At 44.9% G+C, this 21,045-nt stretch overlaps 1 protein-coding gene and 1 long non-coding RNA gene across 10 annotated transcripts in view; one reads left to right on the plus strand and one right to left on the minus strand.

The window, feature by feature from the left end:
• The window catches only part of LOC117879427, a 58,231-nt gene extending 52,907 nt beyond the window's left edge, over positions 1–5,324 (plus strand). Inside the window, exon 3 of the long non-coding RNA XR_004646265.1 lies at positions 5,162–5,324. This is a non-coding gene — a long non-coding RNA (uncharacterized LOC117879427). The remainder of the gene's footprint in view (positions 1–5,161) is intronic.
• Positions 1–21,045, minus strand: part of PRLR (prolactin receptor) — a 341,223-nt gene that overhangs the window by 47,308 nt on the left and 272,870 nt on the right. The window lies entirely within an intron of this gene.

Below are 21,045 nucleotides of genomic sequence, written 5' to 3' on the forward strand. Positions count from 1 at the left end.
CTTCTAAAGGCAGGGACTATCTGCACCAGGGGTTCCCAAACTTTTTCCCTGCATGACCCCATTTTTAGACTGTTTCCTGTGACCCCAGACAGTAACAAAGCAACATAGCGACCAAGGAATTTACACACTAGATATGCTATTTAATGCTCTCTAATATGATACATGGGCTTGTGTGTTGTGATACAGCTTCTTGAAGTCTGGTAGCATGGTGGAAATTGCACATCTAATTTCCTAAGTGACATCAACAGTAGATTGATACCAAGACTTGATGGACACAAGTGCGCTGAATCCAGCTTCACAGTTCACACAAATATGTGCTCACAAGTGGCACCATCAAAGAGAGTGTTGAGAGTGCAGGATATTCATTCTTGACAGTGAAACAGAACCCAAGAGAGAAAGTTGGGTACATGTTCCTTGAAAGAATCAACCTCAAGAAATGTCAATGAGCTGTTTGATTTAATCTGCTGACAAATCCATGACATCAGCCTTGCACTGAAAGGGATTTTGCACCCAATCGTACTTTGTCACGTCCATGTCAGGGGAAAAACAATGCAAATTATTTCTCTATCTAGCTGAGATACTGAGCCATCACCTCCTTGGGAGGCTGAATAATTTCACTGTCAGCCAGGAATTTGCAAAGCTGCAGGAAGGATTCATAAGTTTGTCTTCACTAGATTATTCTTCCAGAAAACAATTTTCTTTGTGAATCCTGTGATTTGATCACTCAGCTGAAGGATGTGGATGTTCTTTTCTTGCAGACCTGTATTCAATTCATTCAGTTTCCCAGATACACCTGTGGCACAGGCAAGAAGGCACATCTTCCTCTGGTCACAGAAAGTTAACAAATTCACTCTTTTTGCCATTCATTGCATAGGCACACAGCTCATCTCTCAGTTCAAAAAATCATCTTAGTACTTTTCCTCTTGAGAGCCAATGAGCTTCCATGTGGAATAACACCGCGTTATGATTGGATCCTATGTCTTCAGACAGAGGCTGAGTCTTGATGTAGTTCCCTATAGATGAGGCCTGCTACAAGTGCTGAACTCAGAGCTTTAGATGCCAGTTGTTCACTGTGAATCATGCAATGAGTCCTCACAGCAGATGGAACAACTATCTTTACCAATGCATGCAGACCTGCTTTGTGGCCTGCCACAGATGGAGCTGCATCTGTGCTCACCACGTGATTACATGTGATATTTTTGTTTTAGGTGCAGCCACGTAGCACATCAAACATTCCTTGTGCTGTCTCGTGTCCAGGAAAAGGGAGATAGACCAGAATGTCTTTGAGAATTGCACTCTCCTATGTTTTCTTGGCTTTTGTGAAAAAATATGCATCACAACCCACAGTGCTCACATCAACTTGAAGAGCAAAACCATCCGTGTTTTTCAAACACTCTACCAGTGTGTTTTCCTGATCTGCTCCTATCGCTTCACTCCTTTGCTTCATGTGTTGTTAAAGAGTATATGGCTTTAATTTTGTCTGGAGAAAATGTGTGGGGAAACCAAGGCAAACAAACGTAAATTCTTTCCAATTGTGTGAGGCTTTGGCCTGTGCGATGTGGTAACACCTCACGTGATGTCTTTTGAGCTCAGTCAGAGATGGACATGGCTCTCTTGAATTGCATTTGTTGACATGCAAGTTCTTTGTTCTGATGCGAGAAAAATGACCTTCATTTTCCTACGTGTTCCTTTTGAAGGGTTCCCAAGTGTCATTTAAGTTTATTAGGCTTCATGCTTTAACTAGATAACACTGTGTGAGATAGCAGGCACTTTCTTTGCTCTTGACCAAAACACTGGTGAAGCCATACTCAAAGGAAGTCTAATCAATCTGTGAGTAGGTTTCTTGCACTCTTGTGTTTCATTCATTACTTCCTCACTAGACTCACTGCTGCAGGATGCAGTAGATACTCTGCATAAAAATGAGTAAAATGTGCCTCTTCTCACAAATTAGAAAGAGGAATTCACAGTTGAGTAAATGAGACCATGACCTAGGAAGACCTGTGTGGTGAACATAAGAATGGCCATACTGGGTCAGACTAAAGGTCCATCTAGCCCAATATCCTATCTTACGACAATGGCCAATGTCAGGTGCCCCAGAGGGAATGAACAGAACAGGTGATTATCAAGTGATCCATTCCCTGTCGCCCATTTCCAGCTTCTACTAGGGGAGCACAGAGCCAGTGACTTACAGTGATTCTTTATCCTTGAGTGCCAACAGTGTACTCAGGGTGGCGTAAAAGAAGATATGGGCCCTACCTTAAGGATCTTACAAGCCACAGCAGATTCCCATCTCAGAAAAGGCTAGCACAGGCGCCTACCAGCTCCAGGAGTGAGGATGCTCTGTTGATAAGGCTGCTGCCCACAGATAAGAATCATCTGGATTCAAATCCTTCAGTGGGATCTTTGCACAGAAGGATGGTGCAAATGGCCAAACTGGTATCCACACAGCAACCTCCGCACAGCCAATGTGTCCGGACCTGCTCCACAAATGTTGCGCCAAGAAGCTGCCATTTTACAAAATAGCAGCCTCCACACACATGAACTGGCACACACCATATGTGAGAAGTCTCGCTGTGCAGAGGCTGCCATTTTGTAGAGCAAAATGATGTTTGCATTAGCTTCTTCCATTCCTGCTTGTTTGCTTCATTTTCGCCAGATTTGTAGTCAAAAACTTGGTCTAGTGTGTAAGATATTTAGTTTTCTGTTCTGAATGCTAAACTGTTGATGAAATCATGAACATATCATTAGCAGGGGTGGCATGTTTGTAGAAATTTTGGTGGTGCCCAGAACCTGCCCCTGCCCAAACTCTGGCCCCCACCTGCCCAAGGCTCTAGGAGGGAGTTTGGGTGAGGGAGGAGGTCTGGAGTGTAGGTCCTAGGCTGGAGCAGGGGATTGGGGTGCAGGGTGCAGGCTTTAGGAGGGAGTTTTGGGATAGGAGGGGTGCAGAGGGATGAGGTGCAGGGGTGAGGGCTGTGGGGTGTGGCTGCAGATGAGGGGTTTGGGGTGTGGGAGGGGCTCAGGGCAAGAGTAGGAGTGTGGGGGATGAGGGCTCTGGCTGGGACTGGGAATAAGGTGTTTGGGGTGCTGGAGGGGTTCAGGGCTCTGGCAGAGGGTCAGGGTGTGGGGGGATGAGGGCTCTGGGGTGGGGCAGGGTTGAGGAGTTTGGGGTGCAGGAAGGCTGCTCTGGGACAGGGGCCAGAGAGGAGGACTCCCTCCAGCTCTTTCCCTGCTGGCAGCAGCAAGCTCTGGGGGACAAGCCCCCCTTTCCTACCCCCACCAGCACACTCACCCCCACCACTGTCATTGCATGTGCTCCTAGGACCCAGAAATCTCCCTTGTCTCCCTCGTGGCTGCGTTCACTTCCTCCCCTGCTGTTGCCCCTGACTGTAGCCTCACTGGGGGTGAGGGATGGCGCTGCCCCTTGCCCAGCGTGGGGCAGGAGCGGTGACTGCAGGCAGGGGGCCCCCCCTGTGTTGCTGGAGGGTCGCATTGGAAAATGAAAAGGTCTGAGGGGGAAGAGCAGGCTCAGAGTCAGTCTGCCCTGGCAGTCGAGATGGGGGGCACTAGGACCGTGCAGCAGCATGGACCCGCACACAGAAGAGACAGGGACACTGCTCCAGGGCCCATGAAAGGAGAGTGGGGGGGCGGGGGCAGCAAGTCGGGGCCAGGGGACACTCGGGGAAGGCGTGGAGGGGGGGTAAACCCGGCCCCAAGTATTGCTGGAGCTGGGCCCCTGGCTCTGAATATTGCTGGTGCCCGAGCACCACGTGGGTATGGAACTCGCCGCCTATGATGATTAGTAAACACTAGGTCACACAAGTGACCAACTGGAAGTATTCATTTAACTATTTCTTCTGAGAAGACTAAAAAGAGAGAGAGAAGAAGGGAAAATACACTTTTCTTCTTCAGACTCATGTGATCTCAAAGGCCTCAATTCAGCAAAGTACTTAAAACGTGCTCAAATCCCATTAAGTTCATCTGTTAAAAACCCAATAGCCTTACATGTGGTTAATATTTCCCTCCCCACTTCAGCCTACAAAACCACTCCAGATATTTGTTACAATTTGCTACATACATAGATCAAAATAAGTATTATTCAGTCTATATTACTTTTACTTCAGATTAAGGAAAAACATAGAAAGGATAAAAATCCTGGCCCAACTGAAGTAAATAGAAATTTTGCAAGTGACTTCAGTGTGGCTAGTATTTCACTCTGTCTTCCTCTGAAACAATACATAGTGACTCTAACATTCTGCATCAGAACTGAAACACAAAATGGAAGCTGCTCCTGAAACTCAGTGTCACCTCTATATTTAAAGCTGTGCTGTACACAGAAGAACATAAGAATGGCCATACTGGGTCAGACCAAAGGTCCATCTAGCTCAGTATCCTGTCTTCCAACAGTGGCCAATGCCAGATGCTTCAGAGGGAATGAACAGAAAAGGTAATCAACAAGTGAGCCATTCCCAGTCGCTCATTCCCAGCTTTTGGCAAACAGAGACTAGGGACACCATCCCTGCCATCCTGGCTAACAGCCATTGATGGACCTACTCTCCATGAATTTATCTAGTTCTTTTTTGAATCCTGTTATAATCTTGGCCTTCACAACATCCTCTGGCAAAGAGTTCCACAGGTTGACTGTGCGTTTGTGTGAAGAAATACTTCCTTTTATTTGTTTTAAATCTGCTACTTATTAATTTCATTTGGTGGCTGAAGGGTTAAAATCCATGTGCATTTTATATAACAACCAGGTATTTGGATTGTGCCAGCTCTGTTTCAGACCCAATGTCCAGAGTTTGGTCAAGAGACCAGAGGCCTTAGCAAATAGTGATTAGCTAAGAGAAAAGCAGAATAAACAAGATAACATTGCCTTTGCTAAAGATATGCTTGGTCAGTAAAAATGCCAGATGTTGAAGCAATAACTGAATAATTATGTTTCAAATTGAACAAAGAATCCCTGTTCCTATTGTGTTAGCTTCTTCTGTAGGGAGACGTTCTTCCCACAGATCCAACCTTGAGTTTATGAAAAGTTGGCACATGTCATTACAAGATATGGCATCCTCCCATCTCCCCTTCCAAGGGACCAATGCTTGCCTTAAGACATAAAGGAGACAATCTTTATTGCCATATACTTTCACTGTTTTTCCGTTTTAACCCCTAGGAATGTATCTGCTGGACAATCAGAGGAGCTACCCATTCCAATGGACTCCATATCAGAATTCAACATATATATTTTATACTAATAACATTCTATCAAAGTATTAATTAAATGTTAACTTGCTAACTTGAGACCATGGGCGGAGACATTATGTTACCTGTTAACCATTGGCTACTGTGCTATCGTGTCTTGCTGCAAAACCTATCCCAGGGTGTGGAACTGCCTACCCTGTCACTTTCCCCCGCCCATGGAAAAATCTATATATTCTATTGTAATCAATTGATTGACAGTGTCTCTGAGCCTAATAAGCAAGGTGACACTCCGCCAGCGCTGTGTGTAATAAACTCCTATGCTTGACCTCTACATGGTGTGGATTTATGTCCTTCATGGCCCCTAGTTCTTGTGTTATGGGAAGAAGTAAATAGCACTTCCTTATTTACTTCCTCTACACCAGTTATGATTTTATAGACCTCTATCATATCCCCCCTTAGTCGTCTCTTTCCCAATCTTATTAATCTCTCCTCATATGGAAGTTGTTCCATACTCCTAATAATTTTTGTTGCCCTTTTCGGAACCCTTTCCAATTTCAATATATCTTTTTTGATATGGGGTGACCACATCTGCATGCAGTATTCAAGATGTGGGTGTACCATGGATTTATATAGAGGCAATATGATATTTTCTGTCTTAATGATTCCCAACATTGTGTTCACTTTTTTGACTGCCGCTGCACATTGAGTGGATGTTTTCAGAGAACTATCCATAATGACTCCAAGATCTCTTTCTTGAGTGGTAACAACTAATTTAGACATTTTATATGTATAGTTGGGATTATGTTTTCAAATGTACATTACTTTGCATTTATCAACATTAAATTTCATCTGAAATTTTGTTGCCCAGTCACCCAGTTTTGAGAGATCCTTTTGTAGCTCTTCGCAGTCTGCCTGGGTCTTAACTATCTTTAGTAATTTTGTATCATCTGCAAATTTTGCCACCTCACTGTTTACCCCTTTTTCCAGATCATTTATGAATATGTTGAATAGGACTGGTCCCAATACAGACCCCTGGGGGACACCACTATTTACTTCTTTCCATTCTGAAAACTGACCATATATACCTACCTTTTGTTTTCTATCTTTTAACCAGTTACCAGCCCATGAGAGAACCTTCCCTCTTATCCCATGACAGCTTACTTTGCTTATGAGCCTTTGGTGAGGGACCTTGTCAAAGGCTTTCTGAAAATCTAAAGTACACTATAGTCACTGGATCCCCCTAGTCCACATGCTTGTTGACTCCCTCAAAGAATTCTAGTAGATTGGTGAGGCATGATTTCCCTTTACAAAAAACATGTTGACTCTTCCCCAACAAATTAGGTTAATCTATATGTCTGACAATATTGTTCTTTACTATAGTTTCAACCAGTTTTCCCGGTACCGAAGTCAGGCTTACTGGCCTGTAATTGCCGGGATCACCTCCGGAGCCCTTTTTAAAAATTGGTGTCACATTAGCTATCCTCCAGTCATTTGGTACAGAAGCTGATTTAAATGATAGGTTACAGACTACAGTTAATAGTTCAGCAATTTCACATTTGAGTTCCTTCAGAACTCTTGGGTGAATTCCATCTGATCCTGGTAACTTATTACTGTTTAATTTATCAATTTGTTCCGAAACCTTCTCTAATTACACCTCAGTCTGGGACAGTTCCTCAGATATGTCACCTACAAATAATGGCTCAGGTTTGGGAATCTCCCTCACATGCTCCGCCATGAAGACTGATGCAAAGAATTCACAATGGCTTTAGCTCCTTTAGCATCTCAATCGTCCAGTGGTCCCACTGGTTGTTTAGCAGACTTCCTGCTTCTGATGTACTTAAAAATTTTTTTGCTATTACTTTTTGAGTCTTTGGCTAGCTGTTCTTCAAATTCTTTTTTGGCCTTCCTAATTATACTTTTACACTTCATTTTCCAGAGTTCTTGCTCCTTTCTATTTTCCTAGGATTTAGCTTCCACTTTTTAAAGGAGCCATTTTGCCTCTCACTGCTTCTTTTACTTTGTTGGCACTTTTTTTGGTTCTCTTATTATGTTTTTTAATTTGGGGTATACATTTAAGTTGAGCCTCTATTATGGTGTATTTAAAAAGTTTCCATGCAGCTTGCAGAGATTTCTCTTTTGGGACTGTACCTTTTAATTTCTGTTTAACTAACCTCCTCATTTTTGTGTAGTTCCCCTTTCTGAAATTAAATGCCACAGTGTTGGACTGCTGTGATGTTTTTCCCACCACAGGGATGTTAAATTTAATTATATTATGGTCACTATTACCAAGCAGTCCAGCTATATTCACCTCTTGGACCAGATCCTGTGCTCCACTTAGGACTAAATCAAGAATTGCCTCTCCTCTAATGAGTTCCAGGACCAGCTGCTCCAAGAAGCAGTCATTTAAGGTGTCAAGAAACTTTATCTCTGCATCTGTCCTGAGGTGACATGTACCCAGTCAATATGGGGATAGTTGAAATCCCACATTATTACTGAGTTTTTTATTTTAATAGCCTCTCTAATCTCCCTGAGCATTTCACAGTCACTATCACCAGCCTAGTCAGGTGGTCAGTAATATATCCCTACTGCTATATTCTTATTATTAGAGAATCGTATTATTATCCATAGAGATTCTACGGTACAGTTTGGTTCATTTAAGATTTTTACTTCATTTGATTCTACACTTTCTTTCACATATAGTGCCACTCCCCCACCAGCACAACCTGTTCTGTCCTTTCGATATATTTTGTACCCTGGTATTACTGTGTCCCATTGATTATCCTCATTCTACCAAGTTTCTGTGATGCCTATTATAGCAATATGCCCATTTAATATGAGGCACTCTAGTTCACCCATCTTATTATTTAAACTTCTAGCATTGGTATATAAGCACTTTAAAAACTTGTCACTTTTTAGCTGTCTGCCATTACATGATGTAATTGAACAGGACTCTTTAATTTGACTGTTTCTGATCAGATCTTACCTGTATTTTATCATTTTCCTTACTAGGACATAGAGAATCTCCATTAATAGATCCTCCCCTTAGGGATGTCTTTATCCGAACAGACAGACATCTCTTTTTAGTTACATAGCTATAAATACCACAATGTACTCTTTTTATAGGGCAGGTTTCTGGGGGAAATAATCAAGGGAGAAGTTAACAGCTTTAACATCATTACTACAGTTGACAATTTGTCCCAAACTTTTTCTGTCGCATCCCGCCCTTACCAGTAATGGAATCTGTCCACGTCACCCCCCCCATTCCTGCACAGGTGGCTCATCAGAGGCACCTGGGTTGAAAGTGGAGCTGGGGGTAGAACTGGAGCTGGGGGAGGAGCTGGGGCAAGAGGCAGAGTTGGTTTGGTGGCGAAGAGGGAATGAAGGCAGAGCTGGGCTGGGGGCGGAGCAGGGACTGGGGCTGGGAGCAGGGCCACAGTTGGGAGCTGGAGCCAAGGTCAGGAGAGGAGCTGGGAGTGGAGCCTCAGCCAGGGCCAGAGCTGTGGCTGGCATAGGTGCAGGAACTAGGAGTATGGGGGGGTGCTGCAGCACCCCCTGACTTGAAGTGGTTCCCATCACATACAGGGTTTACAGTTTGGTTCAATGGCACTCAGCACCTCCCACTATAAAAATTGTTCCAGCGCCCCTGAGGGTGGGGCCAGGGTGGCACTCCTTCCCTGGCCCCTGTGGGGGCTGGCCCAGGACCCACTGCACCCCCTGAACATTCCTCTGCACCCCTGTAGGGGTGTGTGTGCCACAGTGTGGGGACCACTGACATATGAGGTCAAATTTCAATATTGGGCATCTTAGGCCTTGGCTACACTTACCCGGTAGTTCGACGGCTGGAAATCGAACTTCTGGGTTCGACTTATCGCGTCTAGTCTGGACGTGATAAGTCGAACCCGGAAGTGCTCGCCGTCGACTGCGGTACTCCAGCTCGCCGAGAGGAGTACCGCGGAGTCGACGGGGGAGCCTGCCTGCCGCGTGTGGACCAAGGTAAGTTCGAACTAATTCGAACTAAGGTACTTCGAACTTCAGCTACGTTATTCACGTAGCTGAAGTTGCGTACCTTAGTTCGAATTAGGGGGGTAGTGTAGACCAAGCCTAAGTTGCGCCTGCAAAATGTGTACAAGTAAACATAAACGGGTAGGTATATATTCAAAATACACATTTGCATGGGCAAAAAGGGTATGCCATGCAAAAATACTCATCTGTGCATGCAATTACTTTATTTGCTTATGAACATATGTATCTTGTGAGCACATATATTTTGCAGTTACAGTTTACCATAGAAGTTGTATTTCTGAAATGTTTGCCCTTTCCGGCTTTCAAAAGAATTTCTTTATCTGTGACAAAAATTTTTTGTGTCTGATGAATCACAGGAATAGATTTTAGAGTCTGAAAATGTTTACTGTATCTAAATTTAAGTCTTTTTAATAGTAATGGTGCCAGCCTCAGAATTTCACATTGCACAATTTTCATGAGAATAGACAGGGTAAAACTGTCTATTAAGGAGTTGTGGAAGGTTGTTTTAGCTACTGGTGTTGCACTAGCTTTCCGCTCTGCTAATCTGAGTTTTCAATTCCTTTTCTCCTGGCCTGCACTTACAGTATTATCTCCTTTTTATTTCAGTACTTTGTATGTTATTCTTTCATCTACTAATTGTTTCTTTACTTTTGGGATCCCTTTATGATGTACCTGCCTTGCCTCTACTCTGACATTTTAATTTCCTAGCCACCTAATGAATGCCTTCCACTTCCTCTATTTGCGGTCTCATCAATCTCTCTTTATTTTGCCTATTTTATTGCATTGCTTGGTTAAATAAGACCGTGTGGCCAAAACATTTGGGTCAATACATTCTGTTTGCACAATATTTTTTCTTTAAAATAACATGTCTATAGAAATGAGGCAGAGGAAGGATGTATTAATGCACAGAGGGAATAATGCAACTTAGAATCTGAGGAAGCTTTCCACTCATTGATGGTAGGCAGACCCAGTGCATTCTACCTTTCCCTAACAAATTTCCATTACTATGGACATTGTTAGTTCACTTGCACAACCCAGGATATTATTTCCCAGTATTTGCAATGTAGCTTGCTTCATTTCTCAGGCAGGTTACTGTGCAGAGACAGAATTTCTTGGGTGCCACCCACCTGCCTCAACTGGTGGGGGAAGTTGATGGGGTCAGTGGTGAAAGGGGACAATCCCAGCAGGGAGGGATGCACTTGCGAAGGGACTCTAAGTAGCTTCTCCCCCCGGGAGTCTTTGGCTTCCATTGGCCAGCTGGAGGGAAGGGGTGCTGATTGGCCAGCATTCTCCAGCTCTCAGGATTTGACCTGATGCCTCTACAGTGGCTGGGAAGGGTCCTGTGTTCCTGGGTAGCCCTGCCAGGGTGGGGAAGTTGCCTCAGCCATCCCACCCCTTCCACTATTCTCTGGGGAGGGGGACGGGGCGGGGGTCATGTGGTGCTGCTACCAGGTGGCCCTGTGGGAGATGGGTCTGTTGCTTTGGCCCCCACCCCTCTCACTGCACATGGGAGGAGAGGCCATGGGCGTACTGTGGCTGCCAGGGGAGTTCAGTGCTCCTTGTGTCATGCTACACCACCCCCATTTCCAGGGGGGGGGGAGGAGGGCTGGGGGCTCGCAAGCCTTTGGCCAAGGGTACAGGTGGACTGCAGGTGCCTGCTCCAGGAGTTGCTCTGCAGAAGCCAGGCAGAATGCCTGGTCCCTTCCCCCCACCCTCCCCTTGGGGCAAAGCAGCAGGCATAGGTAGTGGGGGTACCCTCCCGCAGAGACCCAGCCCTGTCCTAATGGAGGCACTGAGAGTGTGGCCTCAGAGGTGGGTGAGGGTTCACCCAGGCAGCTTTGCCAGAGAATTGTGGGCCTGGGATCGCAGCCCCATGGGGAAAGTTGTGCTCAGTCTTTGCAGGAATGGAGTTCGGGTGAGGACCAATGGCCTGCCACAGGCGCCAAAGAGAATCACACACTGAGGGGAGCAGCTGGGCAGGACATGGGACCTCGGCAGGGACAGTTCTTTTTTCAGGATAGTGGTGAACCGGAAGAATGCCTAGGATGGGATCGTGAACCCCTCATACAGGAGGTCCATAGGATGGATTCAGGGTCTGAGTTCAGGGTTAGCGAGGGTCCAAGCCTCACTGAGGTGGACGAGGATGCAAAAGAGTGGATAAGTCACCCTGGACCTGCGCCCCATTTCCATAACCTGCCAAGAGTTCAACAGGCATCCTCAGGATGCAGCGGGGCATGGGGGGAGGTGAGAGTTCGCCAGCAGGTTGCAGATAATGAAGGAGGGGATTGCAAACCTTGGCACTTGGGGAAGGGTGGTGGCCCAGGTCCCTCTTCCCTCAGAATGCACTGCCTAAAGGATATGGGGTCACCTGGCAAAGTCATTGGCATTGGTGGCCCATAAGTTGGATAGTCTACCTGACAAGAGTGGGCTCCTCTCAGATGAGGAAGTAACACTGTCAAAGTTTAGGGATGGGACTCAAATCCCACACAGGAATATGGAGCAATTAGAGAGGGACCTCACTCTGGCTCCAGAGGGCATCATTCCTAATGAAACTCAGGCAAGAGACAAGGCAGTTAACGCCTATAGAGCTTATGCAGGATACAATCACTTACTCAAGAATCATGTCTAAAGGGGCTAAGGAAAAGATTTGGAAAAGGGAATTTGTGGATTTATTTACCTTGTTGTTCGAGGACGAGTAGACAGAAGAAAGGGGCAAAATGCACAAAAATGAGGACAAACCCCATAGACCTAAGATGCCTCCAACTCTTGAGAACTTGTCTGCAGCCTTTTGCATTTATGTGAGTATAATTTGTGTGAGCAACCCACGAGGCGTATTTCCTTATTCCAGTATAGAACTTAATAGTGAGGGCTTGTGCTACATGGTTGGACTGCATGGTTAAGATATGACCAAAAATTTAGGCAAAGGACAACAAAGGAACCTGGGGTAAAACAGACCGTGAATTTTGGCTGGAGCATATGACTTCTTATCACCCTGTCCAGCTGGCATTTACAGACAGCAGGTGGACAATGCCAAAATCTTGTTATCAAAAGGCGGCTATAAAAACCAATGTGTGCTTTTGCATTTAATGATGAGAGAGGTTTTCGATCCCAGTGCAGGTACAACTACTGCTGTATGAGGTGTGGGGGTCAGCAGAGTGCACTCTTCTGTTGTGGGGGGAAAAGGCGGCTCCAACAGTGCAGTAGGAAAGGGGGTCCGCAAAGTTAGTGTTTCAGGAGATGCTACAGGCGGAAGCAGTAATCATGGAAAAGGCTCCTTCTCCAGTCAAGATACAGGTTTGGGGGTGGGAGGGGAGAGGGAGGGGGAAAGATGCAGCTTATTTATGGAACAGATTTTCAGGTGGTTTTCAAAGCCCAGGTGAGGGTATGAGGTGCCGTGCCACTCTTAGGCAGAGAGCTTGAAATCAGAATGCCAAACCCATGAAAAAAAAAAAAAAAAATTGGGCTTGTTTTTGGCTTAATTTGCTTGTGAGTTGTTTGTTGGCTACTTTTTGCTTGTAGCTTTTTTTTTTTTATCAACTCCCGGCAAGCAAGGGAAAGGGGGGCGGGGCAAGGGGCAAGCAGAGGCAAGGGTGGGGAGAGAATCAGGAGTGCACAGTGGACCCACCACAGTCCCAGACTGCACGCCGGGGGGGGGGGGAGGGAATCTAGTCACATAACTGTTGGGGTTCTTAGGGATTGGCTTGTTTAGGCCTTGTTTTGAAATGGGATTAGCTTGATTTTTGGCTTATTGTGAAAGTTGGGGTGTTTATTTACCGTGTGAAAGTTGGCAATTAAATCCGTTAAAGGCTTCGAGCCTAAACTAAAGGCAAAGATTACCTTGAAGGTTGCAGCAGGGAGAGTGGCAAGCCCTATCTGAGGGAATTGCACATATCTCCCTGGGGTGCAGTTCTGAAGGCGGCAAAGGGTGAATACAGGCTTATCCATTACCTGTCATATCTTCAGGGCTCATTGGTAAATGATTATATTGACCCCCAGCTGTTCAGTGAGATACCTGTCATGTGATACTGTGCTAGCCATGGTTAGGGAATGTGGCCCTGAGGCAATGCTGGCAAAATGTGACATTAAGTCTGCATTTCAGTTGCTACTAGTGCATCCCAGGGACTTTAACTTGCTTGGGTTTCAGTTTGAAGATCATTACTGCTTTGATAAAGCCAAGCCTGTGGTGTGCTCCATGTCATGTGCCACTTTCAAAAGATTCAGCTCCATGTTGGCATGGGTGATGATGTATGAGACTGGCCTGCATCACTCAGTGCAGTACCTTGACAACTTCTTATTTGCAGGAAGATTAGTGACAGGCAAGTGCAAGTACATGCTTCAGGCATTTCAGAACCTAGCTGAGCACCTCGAGGTCCCCCTTGTGATGGAAGAAGAAGAAGAACTAAAAAAACCCAGAAGGCCCTGCCCAAAGTTTAGCATATCTGGGCATTGACCGGGACTCAATTCAGAGTGTCTCTATGTTATCTACAGAGAAGTTGGAATCAGTCAGGGTGCTGATACAGGCTTTCAAAGGAGCAAAGAAAATTACTCTGAGGGAACTACAGGTGGTCATGGGGCACCAAAACTTTGCTTGCCAGGCGATGACCCCCAGTCAGGCATTTTGTACCCATCTGGCATCTGCCTCCTCTGGAGTGTGAAAACCCTACCATTTTATCAGAATGACAAGGGAAATGAAAGCAGACTTAGAAGTGTGGGAAAGGTTTCCAGAAGAGTTTAATGGGATTTCAATATGGTATTTGGAGATGTTGCTCAAGATGGAGCTGTAGCTACAATCTGACGCCTTGGGAAGCATAGGTTAGGGTTTTATTTTCAAGGAGAGGGGTATGCGCAGAGGTGACCAGAAATCTGGATGGCTCACAATATTACAAGGGACATCACCTTCCTCAAGTTTTTTCCTATATTAGTGGCAGTCACTATTTGGGGAGAAAACTTTCAGAATAAAAATGTCCGTTTCTGGTGCAATAACACAAGCTGTGGTTCGTACTGTAAACTGACACTTGGCTAAGACTGCGCTGGTAATGAGGCTGTTGGGGGCTTTCATTTTACACTGCCTGAGGCTTAACTTCCTTTTTCACACAGTGCATGTCTCAGGAGCGAATAATGGTGTTGAAAATGCTCTCTTTCAATTTCAGGACAACAGATTCTTGGAACTCACTCTGTTGGCCAGCAGGAGTTCGGTGATACAGCACAGGGACATCCCTGACAATTGTTTGGAAGTTTTCAGGGATGATGGCATACCTATGTCAGATGAAGATATTGATATATGGCTATGGGAGGTGAGGGAATGGAATGGGGCAGGAGTTGCGATATCAAGCAGCATGGCTGGGGCAGGAGAGAGCGACCAAGCTAGTTACTGGCGCGCCCTGCAGCCGGTTTCCAGTGCAATTAAGAAAATAAAATGAACATTTCCCAGAAGTAAAAGACCTGGGGGTCTTGGGATAGGGTGAGACGTCGTGGCCCTTGTGGGAAGAGGTCCCGACCCTGCTGCACCCTCTGTCCCCCTCGAGGTGGGGAGGGTGCTAGGTCTTGAAAGAGCTGAGTCTTGTATGTAGGCTGAGGAGAGCCTACCCTGAGTTATGGGATATATGGTACGGAGCCCTGTAACCTTCCAACTGGAACCAATTAAACATGGGAGAATATGGGTGGGTAGTGCCCCTCCCATGTTAAAGTTTAATAAAGTTGCAGCCTGCTGCTTAAAATCTATCCATGTGTCTGTCCTCATTTTGCTGCTGTGTCTGCAACAAAACCAGATAACAATAAGCTTCACTGGAGTGAGACCTGGGCTGTATCACTGTTTCATTAGCCGGAATTATTGTCCTGGAAGCATTAGTCAACTGGAATGATCCACTAGAGTGAGCTAGAGGGCAACATATTGCCAGGGTGTGTTTGGTAAAGGGTTATTATTTAAAGTGTTCTACTGTGTAAAGTAGAACAGCACTGTGTAAAAAATGGACCCGCCTGACGCAGTGGATATGCTGTGTGTTCAGTTTCATCTGCTGAATTTAATGAAAATCAACGTTCTTAGTACTTTTCAATCCTGTGAGCTCTGCAGATTGGACAGGCTGCTAAGAGAGAGTGAGCAAGCTAGATTCTCTTTCTTCTTGTGCATAATCCACAGGTTTGTTTATTAAGAGTTAATTGGGTATGCCTGGGCAAACTTACTAAAGACCATTTGGTTGCATAGGTATAAACTGAGTTATAATTTAGCCTGCAGGACCTTTATTACTAGTGATGATGTACCCGTCGGAAAGAACCAGTTTTCCACTCAGATCCTAGGACTGACAATTAAAAAGTCATCATTTTACTTGTAAAATTTGATACAGAACTGATTTAGAAGTAATAAGCATGAAACCTCAAAATGCCATTTTTACAGAAAAGAAATGTACTTCAAACAAATTATATACATATATATATATATATGAGAGCAGGAGTAATTTTTTCACTTCTAGAAATGAGGGCTGGGACTTTCTCACTGTACATTTCTAACTGGAATAAAACATAGCTGGTCTGTCAAACTCCTCATTGCTTGTGAATCCAAATAATCAGAAATAAGAAGGTACTTTAGAAGTATATACAAAATAAGGAACAGGTCAAGTGGGAGCTCCTGTTTCTAACAAATTTAAAACTAATCATAGAATATCAGGATTGGAAGGGACCTCAGGAGGTCATCTAGTCCAACCCCCTGCTCAAAGCAGGACCAATCCGAAGACAGATTTTTGCCCCTGATCCCTAAATGGCCCCCTCAAGGATTGAACTCACAATCCTGGGTTTAGCAGGCCAATGCTCAAACCACTGAGCTATCCCTCCCCCCAGAATAAAAAGATATGTGATGAATTTTTACCTGGTTTATAATTAATCTGTGGAATTCTGTCCCAAAATATATCACCATGAGACAGAACTTAGTAAGATTAAAAAAAGGATTAGATCTGCATATGGTTAACAAGAATATCTGCAGTTATAATATACAGGATATAGACTGTCTTGCTTCAAGTTATAAGCAAGTATTAACAGCTTGAGGTTAGGAAGGAACTTACAGCATGGTATTTTTTTTTTACAATAGTCTTGTATCGGGGTTTTTTACACTTTCTTCTGATGCATCTAATATTAGCCACTGTTGGACACAGGATATGAAACAGGATGGATTAGGAAAATAATTGAAATACAAATAAAGCCCAATTAAAATTGATAAATTAAATCAGGATTTCTTCTTGCTGATTTAAATCATGACAAAACTGATGATTTAAATTGCTTTGATTTAAACCATTCCACTTTATATACACCCCAAGGACTATAGGAAAAATGAAACTTGCTAGTATTGATGGGATAAATTGGTGAAATGGTGAATCCAAACTATGGAACATAGAACTTTATGGGAAGGATTTATTATGGTAACAGACTGGATTGTCTCAAATGAATCACGGATACATTGATTTTAGTATGTGTTTCCATATATATAAGTATCATAAGTCACTCCATGAAGAATGGTAGGGAACTGTGCAGTCCTTATAGCACAACTTTATCATGCTCTCACATCAATTCATCATTTTTTATTGAAATTTTAGAAGTTTGAAAACTGTATATAAGTGTGAGATGATTAGCTGTCCTGTTTTGTGGATCAGATTTAATGTTTCCAAAATATTGTCTCTTAAAGAACCCTGAGAACCTTGTCATTTGCCTGGGGCTCATAAACATATGGCTAAATACCATGAAAAGCAGCTTTATCCTGACATCTGTATTACTACCTGAGGGAGTGTTGGCAACAAAGCCACCAATTTCCAAGCAACACTGAAGCATTCACCATTCGTTATGATGCCTGTGCTTAATCACTGTTGCCCACTGCTTACTGTTTGTGGCCCAACCGTTGTCTAGAATACTTTTATTGAGAACACATTACTCCTTATTCTGTAAACCCTCTTTCAGGTAGTTGAAAGCAGCTATCAACCCCCACCCCCCCATTCTTCTCTTCTGCTGACTAAATAATCCCAGTTACCTCAGCCTCTCCTCATAAATCATGTACTCCAGCCCCCTAATCATTTTTGTTGCCCTCCACTGGACTCTTTCCAATTTTCCTCACATCCTTCTTGAAGTGTGGGGCCCAAAACTGGACACAGTACTCCAGATGAGGCCTCACCAATGTCAAATAGAGGGGAATGATCACGTCCCTCAATCTGCTGGCAATGCCCCTACTTATACAGCCCAAAATGCCATTAGCCTTTTTGGCAACAAGGACACATTGTCGGCTCATATCCAGCTTCTTGTCCACTTTAACCCCATGGTCCTTTTCTGCAGAACTGCTTCCTAGCCATTCGGTCCCTAGTCTGTAACAGTGAATGGGATTCTTCCGTCCTAAGTGCAGGACTCTGCACTTGTCCTTGTTGAACCTCATCAGATTTATTTTGGTCCAATCCTCTAATTTGTCTAGGCCCCTCTGTATCCTATCCCTAGCCTCCAGCATATCTACCACTCCTCCCAGTTTAGTGTCATCGGCAAACTTGCTGAGGGTGCAGTCCACGCCATCTTCCAGATCATTAATGAAGACTAGAGTGACCAGATGTCCAGATTTTATAGGGATAGTCCCGATTTTTGGGTCTTTTTCTTATATAGGCTCCTATTACCCCCCACCCCGATTTTTCACATATGCTGTCTGGTCACCCTAATGAAGACATTGAACAAAATCGGCCCCAGGACCGACCCTTGGGGCACCCAGGACTGACCCTTGGAGACAGTTCACACATGTATTCCACTCAGGTGACTTCCAAGCAGCTCAGATAGGAAGTGAGGCTTGAATCAAACTGAATAATGATCGCAAAACTGTTTCTCTTAAACTTGCATCATATCTGGAAGCAATCTAATGACATAGTGCTGAAAAGATATGTATGGAAGACTATGTAGCAGCCCTACATATGTCTGTGTTAGACAGTGTTCTTGTGGACTGAGCTAAGAGCCCTTCTGGAGAAGGAAGTTATGCTATCCAATAGTCTGTTGTGATGCAAGCTGCAATCCACCTGGAAATAGCCAGTGCTTAAACTGCATAGCCTTTCTTTCTATCAGCATATGAAACAAAAAGGCAAAGGAGATGCTCAAAAGGGCTTGGTTTTGTCTAAACCTAATAGAACTAATGCTCTTATCTTGTCTAACGTATGAAGATGCCATTCCTCACTATTGGAGTGCAGCTTTGGGAAGAATTCAGGTAAGTGTATCATTTGGTTCAAATGAAAGGATGATACAGATTTTGTCAAAAACTTAGGAGGTGGCCTTACGGCTACCTTATCTTTGAAGAACTGGGCACACAGAGGGCCTGACATAAGGGCCTGAATTTCTCAAGCTCTTCCGAGTGAAGTTATTGCAATGAGAAAAGCTATCTTTTGAAAAAGGTCAGTCAGAGAGCAATTAGCTAAAGGTTCATATGGCGGGTCCATAAGAGATGCCAGCGTTGCATTTAAGTCAGACATAGGAACAGGAGGTTAAAGACGAATAATACCTTTGAGAAACTGAACCACCATTGGATGAGACTGCAGTGGATCTCAAACTTCATTGCCCGTGACCCTCCTTCTGACATCAAAAACTACTATATGACCCCAGGAGGTGGGACCGAAGCCTGAGCCCACCCCAGCACTGTGGCCCCAGGTGGGAGGGGGGGAAATAGGGGGAAGCTGAATTCAAAGGGCTTCTTCCCTGGGCAGGGGGAATGTAACCTTAGCCCAGGGCAGTGTGGCTCGGGCTTCGGCTTCGGCTTCAGCCCCAGGCAGTGGAGCTCGGGCTTTGGCTTTGGCCTCAGCCCTAGGCCCCAGCAAGTCTAACACTAGCCTTGTGACCCACTTTGGGGTCCTGACCCACAGTTTGAGAACCCCTGGGTTAGAGAACACTGACTTTCCCTCATTGGAGATCACCAAGGTTGCAGCTGACCTGCAGGGAACTGAGAGAAAGACCTGAAATCCTGTCTCTCTCACAGAAATAGGCACCTAAGTCCAGGCTGCAGAGAGGTGCGTAACTCTGCTAGCAATTTTCAGCTGTGAACCCTCCCGTGCAGTTAGGTACCTATGCTGTTTTAACAAGAAGGCCCAGGAGCAGGAGGGGAGGAGCTCCCTCATAGTTTTCAGCCCAGTTCAAGTTCCCCCTCCACCTGAGATGGCTAAGGAATTTGAATAGGAACTTGCCACCTCTCAGGTGAGTGCCCTAGCCATTGGGTTATGTGTAAGGTTAAGCTTTTGTCACAGTTATTTTTAGTAAAAGTCATGAACAGGTCGCAGGCAACAAACAAAAATTCATGGAAGCCCGTGACCTGTCTGTGACTTCTACTAAAAATAATGGGGGGGGGGGGGCTGGCTGCCGGGGAAGGGGATTAACATCCCCAGGACCCCCATTGCCCCCGGCATGGGGCTGAGCGCTCCAGGGCCCCCGCCACCCACGGCATGGGGCTGAAGCTGAAGAACAAAATGTCATTGTCTGAAAATCACAGAATCTGTGACTTCCATGGCCTTGGTGACAAAATCTTATCCTTAGTTATGGGGTATTCTGATGTGGGGGCTCCCTTAGTCTATTGAAGCTGTTGCACTCTGGATAAATACTTGAAGAGTCATTGGTACAGTGGGCTAGATTCTGAGTCTCCCACATCCTGGGTGAGTGCTCTAACCACCAGACTATAGAGTAATTCTCCAGCATATTCATTCTCATTCTGTCTCTCTCCCCCCATGCCCCAGTGACTCTGAATATTTATCCAGAGTGCAACGGCTTCTACGGGGGAGACTGAGGGAGCCCTCACATCAGAATATCCCAAAGCCCACTGGCTAGGGCACTCACCTGAGACGCGGTAAATCTTTTTTCAAATCCCTTTTTCCCCTTAGGCAGAGGGGGGACTTGAATCAGGGGTCTCTCACATCCCAGATGAGTACCCTAACCACTGGGCTAAAGGCTATGAGGGAACTCCTCCTCCCCTCCCCCCACGCCTGTTCTGTGTGAACGTGCCTGAAGGGCTGGATCCGTTGGGCATGATCAGAGGATGCCTACGAGAGCAGATTCCTTCATGCAACTTAGGTGGCCAAACACTGGTCTTCCCCTGGTCTGTGAATTGCTCCAGGGCTGAGGCAGAAGATAGGTGTCTGGATGCCTAGCAGGAGGCAGCAGCGCACATGATCAGAAACAGAAACATGGATCTCAAGGGAACTTTTACAGCAGGAACTTAGGTGAGAATTTTGTGCATTGCAGTGGTGCCAAAACTGAGACTTAGGCACCCAAGTCCCTGTTTTAGATGCCTAATTCCTTTTGTGCACCCAAGCCTTAAGCACTTCAAAGTCAACTGGGAGTTAGCACCTAAATACTTTTAATCTGGCCCTAAGTCTCCAAGTCTTCAGCGCCTGAGTCACTGAAAATGGCACTTAAATATTTTTTTATCCAGCACCTAAATAGATAAATATCATTATTCCCATTTTACAGATGGGGAACTGAGAACAGAGTGATAAGTGATTTACCCCAAAATACACAGAGTCCCACTCTAATGCCTGTATCACATGACCATTCTTCCTCTCTGAACAAAAAATTAAGCTAATAAATGACAATCTTTCATTCTGCCAGTTTCATGGCTCTTGAAGACTCTGTTTCACTCCCCTGCCAGGTTTGAATGTTTGTCACTTTGGGATCTCAACTTTCTTTGTAATTTCTTTTGAGAGAGAGAGAGAGAAAGAAACATGGGCATAAAGTTACAGAGAACGAAAATTAAAAACAGCTGTTGAAATACTAAGTAAATCCAGTATTAGAATTTACAGAGGCCCAATACCAAGGTATTTTACTGTGATATAACTGATTTAGTACTATTAA

The sequence above is a fragment of the Trachemys scripta genome, chromosome 6 (assembly GCF_013100865.1).
Source record: "Trachemys scripta elegans isolate TJP31775 chromosome 6, CAS_Tse_1.0, whole genome shotgun sequence".
Taxonomy (NCBI): domain Eukaryota; kingdom Metazoa; phylum Chordata; order Testudines; family Emydidae; genus Trachemys; species Trachemys scripta.